Raw genomic sequence first — 12,583 nt, forward strand, 5'->3', positions numbered from 1 at the left:
TATTCTCCCCGTATCCGCCCTACCCCGGCACCACACTGCACTGATCCCTCGGTCATCCTTCTCAGATACTGCTTATTATCTCTATATTTCCTCTCGTCAAAGAATCCTACATATTCTTTAAAATTCATACCAAGTATTATTTCTTCTGTGAAGTTTTTTTTCCTGAAAGTCATTCTCTTTTTCCATTTCTGCCTGTACTATGGAGTTAGTCACTTCCTAATTTGGGTTCACGCTGAGAGGATGATAGAATTCATCACATTGTTTTGTAATTATTTTACCTTAAATTTCACTTGTGAGAATAAGTGTGCTCTCCTTCTATTGATTAAACTACAGATAATGAAAAACTCCACTTTGATTACTAACCCCAATTCCATTCTCTTTCCAAGAAGTGACCGTGCTTTTCGTTCTAATATGAAAGCTTGTAGATGCTTTACTATAATTTGCATGTATACATAGAAAAATATAGAATTAATTTTAAAAGCTTTCTTGAAATCTAATTGATTTATGATAAACTGCACATATGCTAAGTATATAACTTGATTAATTTTGACATACATGTATACCTGTAAAACTGTCCAAGTTTCCTCCTGTTACTTTATAATTGCTCTCTCCCAACCTTTCTTGACGCTTAATAGCCAGACAACCACTTTGTTGTTGTTTTCTGTCATTATGTTTACATTTCCTAAAATTTTATATGAATGGAATCATACAATGTGTAATATTTTCTTTTCTAGCCTCTTTCACTCAGCAAAATTATTTTGAGATTCATCTATATTGTTGTATTCTCTTTTACTGCTGAGTAGTATTTCATTGTATAGGTATTTATCCATTAACACGTTAATGGACATTTGGATTACTTTTGGCTTTGGCTATTACAAATAAAGCTGCTGTGAACATTTGTGTACAAGTCTGTAGGAGCACATGCTTTTATTTCCCCTGGGTAAATAGTGAGGAATGGAACGGCTGGGTCATGTGGGTCACATGAGTCTTTTTAAGTTTGTTTTACATATAATCTCCAGAGTTTTTAGTTGTGTTGAGTGAAAAGGATGGGTAAATTACATGTACTTCATCTTCCTGGAAGTGGAAGTTGAGCCCCGAATTCAGTTTTTATATCTGTGGTATCATAGAAAGGTACTTGGTCTTTGTCCCTGGTTCCTGGTACAGACCTCCTAAAACCTTGGAATTTCTAAGTGAATAGGAGTAGAAGGAGTACTTTCTGTGCTGTTGAGATGACTATTGGTGAGCACCTAGATAATTTCCAGATGGGCACTGGTTGCCAGAGAAACTAAGACTTAATTAGAATCCTGGAACTTTCAGTCTCATCCTCCTCCCCACTCTCTGGAGAGGGGAGAGGGACTGAAGAGTATTAGTAATCGATCATGCGTACATGACAAAACCTCCATAAAAACCCCTAAAAGTTTCTGGGTTGGTGAATACTTTGAGGTACTGGGAGGGTGATGCACCTAAAAAGGATGGGGAAGCCCTGTGCCCTCCCTCCATACCCTGCCCCATGCATCTCTTCCATGTGGCTGCTTCTGAGTTGTATGCTTTATAATAAACCAGTAAAGGTAAAGTAAGTGTTTTCCTGAGTTCTGTGAGTCATTATAGTGAATTATTGAACCCAAGGTGGAGTCGTGGGAACCTCTGTAGTCAGCTGGGCAGAAATACAATACAGGTAGCTGGGCACCTCATTTGTGGCTGGCATCTGAAGTGGGGGCAGTCTTGTGGGACAGAGCCATTAACTTGTGGGGTCTGATCTAACTCCAGGTAGTTAGTGTCAGAACTGAATTGAATTATTGGACACCACTTGATGTTGGACAATCAGAGAATTGGTTGGTATCAGGAGGAAAGCCCCTGTAATATCTCTTTAGTTCTGTGAGATTGTCCAAATATCTACCGAAAGCTCTGACTCTTAGCTGCAGTTCCTCTGCTTGGTTTCTCAGTCCCGTGTTCTTTGCCTAGAATTGGCAAATGCCTTAAGAGAAAAGGTGGCTCACAAAATGTCAGTTCACCTCTCTGGAGATTCCCTTCTCTCTCTGATCTTGGCCTCCCACATACTGGTTCTCTTCTCAGCTTTCCCTTTTCAAACAGATGTGGATTTTTTATTGTTTGTTTTACATCTAGCTATATAGTACAAATATTAGTCTGCTTCAGCCTATTCCATCAGAGGCAAAAGTGGAAGTCTGAGATTAAAAAAAATTATAGTAATGTCATCTTGTATTATTAAATGAAAATATTTGCTAATCTGGTTAATTTTATGTGTAAGAACTCTGCCAGATACCACCAATGCAGCAGTTTCTTAAATAGACACAATTCTGCCTTTATGGAACTTCAGGTTGGAGAATCAGATGTTAAATAATGACATGGATAAATATAGAATTATAAACTGTGATAAATGCTAATAATATAATAGCTGACTGATGGATTTTTTTACACAAGCAGGTCTCTGCTTAAATGTCATCTTACAGGTGTGGCCTTCCTTGCCTGTCTTACCTACAGCATATCTTAGGCCCCTTACTCTGCTTTTTATCCCCCATTATTTGATAATCGATCGATCTTTCTATCTATCTATCTATTTATTTATTTTTAGATTGAAGTATAGTTGATTTACAATGTTGTGTTAGTTTCAGGTATATAGCATGGTGATTCAGGTATATATATATTTATATATATATTTATTATTCAGGTATATATGTATTCTTTTTCAGTTTTATATATATATATATATGTATATATTCTTCTGCAGATTCTTTTCCCTTGTAGGTTATTTCAGAATATTGAGTATAGTTCCCCGTGCTATACAGTAGGTCCTTGTTAGTTATCTGTTTTATATACGGTAGCATGTATATGTTAATCCCATCCTCCTAATTTATTCCCCGCTTCCCCTTTGGTAACCATAAGTGTGTTTTCCATGTCTGTGGATCTATTTCTGTTTCATAAATAAGTTCATTTGTATCTTTTTTTTTTTTTTCAGATTCCACAAATAAGTGATATCATATAATATTTGTCTTTCTTTGTCTGGCTTACTTCATTTAGTATGATCATCTCTAGGTCCATCCATGTTGCTGCAAATGGCATATCTCATTCTTTTTTATGGCTGAGTAATATTCCATTGTATACACATACCACATCTTTTTTATCCATTCATCTGTCAATAGACAGTTAGGTTGCTTCCATGTCTTGGCTATTAAATAGTGCTGCAGTGAACACTGGGGTACATGTATCTTTTTGAATCATAATTTTCTCTGGATATGTGCCCAGGAGTGGGACTGCAGGATCATATGGTAATTCTATTTAAAAAAAAAAAAATCTGTTTATTTTTGGTTGTTTGTCTCCCCCACTAAAATGAGACCTCCCTGAAGAGAAGGAGTTTGTCCATTTTTTTCACTGATGTATCTGTACATTTTTGTGCATGGTAGGTACTCAACTTTTTAAAAATGTTGAATGCATGACTTTTTACTACATGCTGACCACATTTGTGCATTTAATTTTCACCTACCCTATTGTTGTTCGCTGAATGATGGCCACCACAGATATCAGGTTCTAATCCCTGAACCCTGCAAATGTTACCTTATAAGGGAAAAGGGTGTTTGAAAATGTGATTAACTTAAGGATCTTGACATAGGAATATTATTCTGGATTATCCCAGTGAGCCCTAGTTCCAATCACAGGTATCCTTATAAGAGAGAGTCAGAGGGAGATTATGTATCACATCTGAGATTACAGAAAAGGAGGAGGCAATGTGACCATGGAAGCAGAGGTTGGAGTGATGTGGCCACAAGTCACAGAATGCTGGCAGCTACCAGAAGGTGGAAGAGAAAAGGAATGGATCCTCCCCTAGTGCTTCCAGAGGGAGAATGGCCCTGCCAACATCTCAATTTTGCAACAGTGAAACTGATTTTTGACTACCGGCCTCCACAACTGTGAGAGACTAAGTTTCTGTCGCATTAAGTCACCAAGTTTGTGAGTAATTTGTTACAACAGCCATAGGAAACTATACACCTATGACCTTGGTATTGTTAATCATGATTCCCATTTTACCAGTGAGGAAACTAAGACGTAAAAAATTTAACAACTTCCAAAAGGTAACATGTCTTTACTTGATAACATTAGTGTTCAAACCTTAACAAGTTGTTAAGTGTCTAATTGCATTGGTGGGTCATAGAAATCTTCTTAAATATGTAGCAGTTTAAGTCAAGACTTGAAGGATGAGTAGGAATTAGTCAATGAAATGTGGAAGAAGAGAGCTCATGCAGTGAGAAAGTGCTCAGTCAAGAAATTTAAGTGTAGCTCATTTGTAACCTATATAGCACAAAGTTGATGAGGAAGGCTGGATCACCTTGTAGGGTTTCTAAAGATTTTGGATATTATCCTAGTGCAGTAGGAACTAGGGTTATATAGTGGAACTGTATAATCAGATTTTTATTTTAATAATTACTATGATTTCTATATGATGAACAAAAACACCAAATCAAGGCAAGAACAAGCTAGAGAATATCATCAGGATCCATCACAGTAGTCTAGGCAGAAGGTAATTTAGTCTTGGATTGAGATGATGATAGTGGAGATATAGAGAAGTGAACATATTTGAGGGAAAAAATATGTAAGAGGTAATTTAGATGTGGGAGATGAGGGAGAGAGAACGAAGTCAAGAATGATTCCTAGGTTCCCAGCATGAGCATTTGTGTGAACAGAATTGTTAATTTATTAGAAGGGGAATATTGGGGGGAGGCCCTTTGTGTGTGGGAGGGAAATCAAAAGCTCAGGTGTAGACCTGTTAAGTTTGAAATGCCTTGGAAACAAAGAATAGAGATGGCACACAGGCAGTTGGTTAAATTGTTCCAGACTTAAGAAGAAAACTATATGTCAGAGATGTATATTTGGAAGATCAAAATCTAGGGAAAGGCTATAGAATGAGAACATGGAGAGTCTAGTCTTAGGTCCAAGTCCTGGAGAATTCCAAACCTTTGCTGTCAAGGAGAGCTAGCTAAAGAAATTGAAAAGAAGTGCCCAGAGGATGGAAGTAAAGCTAATAGAGTTTTGCATAAACTGAAATCATAGACTCATGATAATGATAATATTGTTAACTCTGTTGAATGCTGCTGAGAATTATAGAAAGATAAGGAGTAAATTCTGGTGTTTGGATTTAGTAACTTGGACCTTAGAAAGAAGAATGCATAGAAGAGTGTGGGCAGAAACCAGAAGTGAATGTGCTATGAACACCATCCGTTGCCCAACCAGCATCCTCACCCTTTTTTCCTTGATTTTGTTCTAGTCTACCATGTTCTTTCACTACCTGCAACAGCCCATGTAACTCAAGAGATGCTTACTCCATTTTCAGCCCCAGGTAAAGTTATTCAAAACAAATTGTGCTAATACTGCGTTCCCCATCTCTACGGGTTTAGAATTCAGATTTAAGCTAATCATTATATAACATTCCTCTGGTGACTGTTAACGGTCCAAGATTGGACACAGGATCTTGTTTGTCCAATCAAACTGAAGAGAACTTTTATCATTTGGTTGAAAGAGAGGCCCACCATTTTTCCTGATGGATATGAATAAGGAAGCATGTTTTCCTAGATGATGCCAGAAGCTGTCTTATGACAAAGAAGGAAGTCTGTCAAGGTCAAAGCTAAAACACAGAGGAAAGAAGAGCTCAATGGATTTTAGAGGTACTGAATTGTGGCCTATGCATGCATGAGATTATACTTTTTATTATTGTTTAAACCAAAGTCATCCTCATATAAATAATGAAGAGATGAAGATGTAGAGTCAATGTATTTGGACATTTCTTTCAAGGTGATTAGCTATGGAGGAGAATACAAAGATAGTGTCGGTGGTTGAATGCTAAAAGGAAGAAGAAAATGTTAGATGAGACAGAGAAAATAATTGAGCAAGGTCCATGAGCTGATAAGATGAGTAGATCCAAAGCGCATGGGAATGAAAAAGATGATTCCTCAATTATAGCAAGAGAGTAAAAGAATAGATGGAGATGCAGGAGGTTCTGCATATTTATTAGAGAAATCAAGAGAGATTTTGCTATTAAATAGCTTTTGTTTTCTCAGTGAAGTTAGATAACATGTTGTCTGCTGGAAGATGGAGCTGGCATGGAGTGGTGGTTTTTAGGAGCTTGAAGAAGTCATGAAATAGTAATTACAGAGAGTGTGTATATTAGATTGTATTAATGTCACCAATTCTTCACTGCTTCATATATTTACACTCTTTGTCACATAACTTTGCAGTTATTTCCACAGAAGAGGCAGATAATATATCTACTTTCTGACTTCAGGTATGACTGTGAGACTTGCTTTGGCCAAAAGAATGAGGTGGATGTGACTTTATGCCAGTTCTTAGCTTAGATCCTAAAAGGCCTTGCACATTGATGCTTGATTGCTTGTTTTGCAGCGAATGCCTTAAGAACATGTCTAGGATTGCTTCCTTATTCTAGGAGGAAGAGGAGACATATGTGGAGCAGAGCTGCCACAGCTGAGCTGTCCCAGATGGGTCTGGCCTATATTAGACAGCCCCCAACGGATTTGCAGATTTTGTATTTCTTTTTAGGTAGTAACAGGTAACTGATACTCTGAGAAAGTAAGCTTATTAGGGAAACTTAATATTAGGACTATTTGAAGGCCCAGTTAAAGCTGGAGATTATAAATTAATAGTGATATTAATCTGTCCAGTTAGGGAATTTTCTCCTGCAGAGCTGAGCTTCAGGGTTCAAGAATATGGAAGGCAGATGAATGAGTTGGAAAGTAACAAGAAGTGCCTGATGGATATTGAGAAATCAGAGATGTTAATGGGTCAGATAATGCATTGGCATTAAAAATAATGTAGCCATGGGTATACTTAAATACAGTAAACTAGTGAATATAACAAAAAATAAGTGAACTCATAGACATAGAGAACAAGCTAGTGGCTACCAGTGGGGAGAGGGAAGGGAGAAGGACAATACAGAGGTAGGAGATTAAGAAGTACAAACTATTACGTATAAAAAAGCTACAAGGATATTTTCTACAAAAAGGGGAATACAGCCAATATTTTATAATAACTATAAATGGAGTATATACTTTAAAAATTGTGAATCACTATATTGTACACCTGTAACATATATTGTACAGCAACAATACGTCAATTAAAAATAATAAAATAAATAAGTTGGAAAAAAAGAAAGTTGTGATTAGAAAAAAGGGAACATTTGAATATGTGATAATGAATATCAACAGTTCAAGGTTGTGACTACAGAAGTGGGAAGTGGGTAGCTAAGGTAGAAAAGAAGATCCAAGGGATGAAGAAGTGTAGGAACTGAGAGGTTAGGGATGGCTAATCTGTGGGATTGTCAAGTCACTCAGGATGCTTGGCAGAAGCTGCAGTAGAGAAGGAGACTTGGTTTGGAGGAGGGCATTGGAAATTGTTTTGAATTTTATAGCTCCTACTGTTATTAGGATATACTTCTGAATTATTTTAAGCAGTAGGAATCTGTGCTAACCAAAATCTTTCATCGCTAACCTTCAGTGGCTCAGTGTTATGTCCACAGGAAATTTTAGTAGGGTTGCATATTGGTATATTTAACAATAGTTTAGTAAATTCCTAGTAGGGAAAAAAGCTTAGAAATTACTTCTGATGATAAAAGTTAATCATTTCCTAGCAATGGAGGGTCTTGTGATTGTATAAAGTCTATAACCTTCACTTAGTAATTCAACACATGCTGGAACAATACCCAACTCAACATTCTACTGAATCATATGCCAGTCCTTGGCTTTTAAAACTCTCAAGGGGTGATTTTCAAAGGCTTTGGTTACATATAACAATATCTTTTTCTTGGTAAGTGTTTCCTTGGAGAATTAGGTTCTACAAAAGTAAATTTCTAAAGTAACTGAAAGTTAAACTTTTCAAGAAAAAACTGCTTTAATTTCAGCCATATTTGATGGAAACATTTATAAAAGAAAATATATATATTATAGTATAGTCATACTTATGTCTATACATCATAGTTATGAACATCAGTTAGGTAATTGCTGTGGTAGAGTGACTCTGAAGACAACTGAATGAACTTTGTTTAGTTTCTTCTTTCATTGTCAAAATATCTCATTTCACCACTAGTATACACATCTACCTTTGGAAGTCCTCCTTTTCTTCCTAATTGTTTTTTCGCTTCTAATTTATTTCAGGACTGGGAAATCATATAGCCAAACTTATTCAATTATATGTAAAGTAGAAATAAATAATCTTTAAGTAAGTACCTGAAAGAACTTACTCATAATATTTGTTAGAAATATTTTACCTGCTAAGGGGCTTTTTAAAGGTATTTGCTGGTTCTGAACACTTGAAGTTTCTGTTACATGACTTCAAGATCAGCAAGATATTACTATACCTTTTATAAAGATTTTGATTTAAACTTTTTTTCTTATGTATACTCAAGATGAACAGAATTGCTATTAATATTAATCAACTGAAATCTTCATATCTTAGATAAGCATAGCCTCATGACATTTTAAAGCTTCAGAAGGCCTTAGAAAACATTGTTCCAAGTTAGGTTTAATATCTTATTGTCAAAAAATATTTTGAAAGAGTCATCTATAAAGGATATTGAATATCTTACTCTAAGAACGAGGGATATTAAAAAGTATGATATGAATCTCTCACTCAATCTGATTTTCTTGATTTTGGTTGAGCAGAAATTGAAACTGGAGTTTCCTAATATTAAAACTAAATATAGTTTTTATACTTCATTTATTTAAAACTCATCTTCATAATCTTCAGTAAACTGTCTTAAAGTATCATGATAATGTATAGCTAAAGAAAAAGATACCCTCAACTCACACATGAATATATTCAGTACTGTTTAATTTCAAGCATAGTTAGGAACCTACAAATGGGTCATTAAGCATTTAATATTAATGACAGATTTGGTTCCTAAATTTAGAAGACATAGTCAAACTTGTTCAAAACAAGACTGCTTTATATTTGAATTTATAAAGTAGTTTTACCGTCATAGTAATATACAAGATGAGCCACTGAACTTTAGAGGAAGAAATGATGCTGGTGATAGTCCAATCACAGACTTACTGAGCTTTGAAATCATTTAATCTTCTTTGGAGAAATTGAATCTTAGAACATTTAAGTAAATTTCCTATGGTTACATGGGGAGTATTTTCTTTCTTTCTTTGTTCATTCATTCATTTAGTCCTCACACATTTATTGTATATCTAGTGTGTTCCAGGAAGTATATGAGGCCTTTGGACTACACAATTAAAATAAAAGACTTCTAAGAAGTTCATAATCTAATGGCAAAAATGGGACTATTATCCAACATTAGAACTAGACTTCTGATGCTTGTTCTTGGTTGCTTTCCAGTATATACTGTCACACCTCATTTGCTTGTATCTACAGTTCAGAAAACCTTGGTTCTATTCTGAGGCCTCTAACTTTGGACAAATTATTTTCAGGTCTTTAGGACCTAATTTCCCATTTTTAACCTAAAAATAAGCTTCTCAGTCTATCTACCTGGGTTACTTTAATAATAATAATATAATATGTGTGAAAACATTTTGAATTGTGCATATAGAGTAACAGGGAAGGGAAGAAAAGTTAAAAGATTTATCTAAGTTCACTCAGCTAGAAAAAGATAGAATCCAGATTTCCTGACCACTGTGTCAGGAAGCTATTGTTCTTAATCCATTGCTGTTGTCCTTCTTTTGGTTACTATCTGGATAACTTGAATGAAATCTGTACAAACAATGGCTTCTGAACTTATTAAATAAAATGTTAGTGTATTAGTCAGGGATCTCCAGAGAAATAGAACCAATAAGATGTGTATATATAGAAAGATTTATCTTATGGAATTGTCTCACATGATTACAGAGGCTTAGAGAGTCCAAAATCTGCCTGGGGAAGTGGCTAGCAGGCTAGAGACTCAGGAAAGAGTGGCAATTTGAATCCAAAGGCAGTCTGCCATAGAACCATAAAGATCCTATGTTGCAGATAAATTCTGAAGGCAGGCTTTTTTTTTTTAATCTTTATTGGAGTATAATTGCTTTACAATGTTGTGTTAGTTTCTGCTGTATAACAAAGTGAATCAACTATACGTATGCATATATCCCCATAACCCCTCCCTCTTGCATCTCCCTCCCACGCTCCCTATCCCACCCCTCTAGGTAGTCACAAAGCACTGAGCTGATCTCCCTGTGCTATGCAGCTGCTTCCCACTAGCTATCTGTTTTACATTTGGTAGTGTATATATGTCCATGCCACTCTCTCACTTCGTCCCAGCTTACCCTTCCTCGCCAACCCCCCCAGGGTCCTCAAGTCCATTCTCTACGTCTGTGTCTTTGTTCCTGTCCTGCCCCTAGGTTCATCAGTACCATTTTTTTAGATTCCATATATATGTGTTAGCATACAGTATTTGTTTTTCTCTTTCTGACTTACTCCACTCTGTATGACAGACTCTAGGGAAGGCAGTCTTATAGAGAAATTTCTCTTTCTTTGCGATATCAAACTTTTGTTCTATTCGGGTCTTCAGCTGAATAGGTGAGCCCCCCGCCCCACATTATGGAGAGCAATCTGCTGTACTCAAAGTTCCTAATTTAAATGTAAATCTCATCCCAAAACACCCTCACAGAAACATCCAGAATAGTTTTTGACCAAATATCTGGGCACTGTGCATACAGGCAAGTTGACACATAAAATCAACCTAGGTTATAAACATGTATTAATCAATTGTAAATACATGTTTATAACCTGGATTCTGGTCTAACTTACTTTGGAATAAATGTAGGAGACATTATGTTACCACTCCAGGTCAGTTTTTCAACTGAAAATTAAATGTTCTGAATAGATGGTATCATATTCTATTATTCATCTTGGACCCTGAATTAAAACTAATTGGAGTTTGATTTAAAACAGTTTAACAAGGAAATAATCATACAATTTATTCATTCAACAAATATTCATTTAATAAGTTAATTTAGTGCTTCTACTGTTAGGTGCCACCTCAAGCATTATTCCACATTATGAATTCAAATTAAACTCTTAAAAAGACTTTGACTTCTAAAAGTGAAAGTTGCAAAACTCAAGATTCCATATTTGCTCATTTCCTATTTATTTCTCTTTGTTCACCAGTCATATTCCTTTTCATTAATCTTACCTAGACTTGTTAATGTATTCAATTTAAATTCCAATTAATCAACAAATCTACTAATAAACCAGCCAAGCAACAAATACCCATCTTGCACAAGCTATTTGACGAAGGAATTCAAAGTCTTGAAATATGCCTCAGATATATGGTTCTATCTGGGGAAAAAAATGAGACTTCAGTTCTCAAAGGAACACTTCTCATTATTTTAGATCAAACAATCTTTTACTAAAAAGAAAGGGCAGAAAATGCCATCTGCCTTAAGTAAATAACTTTAAGGGAGGTTTAAAAATGTTTCAGAAGAGCAAAGCTGTGAAGTGCTATGCATAATAAATGCTCATTTGTATGATGCAATATTAATAAAGTACAAACGTTTTCATGTCTGAAATCAGGCCAGTTTCCTGAGCAGCTTTGAAGAGTGATATCTTAAGTATTTAGTTTAAAATTATTCTAATTTTATTCAAAACTATAATGTTATAAGCACAATGGCCGTGCTTGGTATTAGAACGAGAACAAGGTTAAGTAGTTTTTGTCCTGGTTACTTTACTCACTAGCTGCATGACTTTGTGCTGTCTTTTTACTCTTTTTCTAGACCTTAGAGAAGAATGAGTTTTCTGGCTATAACTTGGGGATAAAGGTAAATACCTTAATGAAAGCAAAATGCCCATTCAACACACTGAGGATTCTAAGCCAATCACACTCAAGGTATATGTCCTGAACTTGGGGTTGCCTTATAGATCATGATAACAGGCATTTACAGTAGCATAGGGTTATGGTCAATTATACTTTGTAGGAAATGACATTATAAATAGAGGTTTGGATTAAATATAATTTTAGGGATTTGACTATACATGAAATTCAGTAGTCTCATAGACATTAGATAAAAATTCTCATAAATACAAGTAAAAGAGCTACTAAGAAAACCAAATTTTATCTATAATTAAAGTTTCAAGCTTTAAAATACCTTCTTTTGTAGAGTTAACAGTACTCCCTACTACTTGGCTCCATGGCTTTAAAAAAAAAAAAAGGAAAAAAGCTCTTTTAGGTGGTTTACATTGCATGTATGACAATTTAAAAATACTTGTTTTCTTTTGTTTACAGTACATAAATTATTCACTTTCATCCCTTTCCACCACTTTAACCTATCATACACACCCCCAGGAAAGTGCATCTTGAAAGTGCATCTCTCTTTAGTTGCCCCAGATTCCTTTATTCTTTTACTTATTGTATTAGACTGAAAGTACTGTTTCTGTGTTTTTGTCTATCCTTGTCTCATTCTATACTTCCTTCCTATTCAATCTTGTTCAGTCCCAAGGCTCAAAATACAATCCTTAATTCAGTGATCCTATTTCATAGACAGGGTCTAGATTTCTTATCTGAGCTCTAAGTCTCTGACATTTCCCTTCTCCTGCACTTTTCCTTCACTGTCCCCCATCAGAGGAAACAACA

Source organism: Balaenoptera physalus (assembly GCF_965194825.1).
Source record: "Balaenoptera physalus genome assembly, chromosome: 4".
NCBI classification, from domain to species: Eukaryota; Metazoa; Chordata; class Mammalia; order Artiodactyla; family Balaenopteridae; genus Balaenoptera; species Balaenoptera physalus.